The sequence below is a fragment of the Acanthopagrus latus genome, chromosome 21 (genome assembly GCF_904848185.1).
Source record: "Acanthopagrus latus isolate v.2019 chromosome 21, fAcaLat1.1, whole genome shotgun sequence".
Taxonomy (NCBI): domain Eukaryota; kingdom Metazoa; phylum Chordata; class Actinopteri; order Spariformes; family Sparidae; genus Acanthopagrus; species Acanthopagrus latus.
Window position 1 is genome coordinate 7063368 of NC_051059.1, and position 288 is coordinate 7063655.

Genomic DNA, 288 nt, shown 5'->3' on the forward strand with positions numbered 1-288 from the left:
TGCATCTGGTGGACTGTAGTGTGTATCGGTGTTTACGCCGCTTGCACAGGAGCTTTATACTAAGTAAGGCTGGGGCTAGCTGGTTAGCTTGCTAATTTCACAATAACACAACAGATGTTATGTCAAAACTATTACTACTTAAAATTCCCCACAGGCCTGCACAAGCCACTAAGAGAGACAGGAAGGTTTTCATACGGCAAACAACAAATGTATCAACAAATGTAAATGGCTGCAAAGTTGTTACATAAAGCCCTGTTTCTAGACATCTGAGAAATGAAACTGACATCA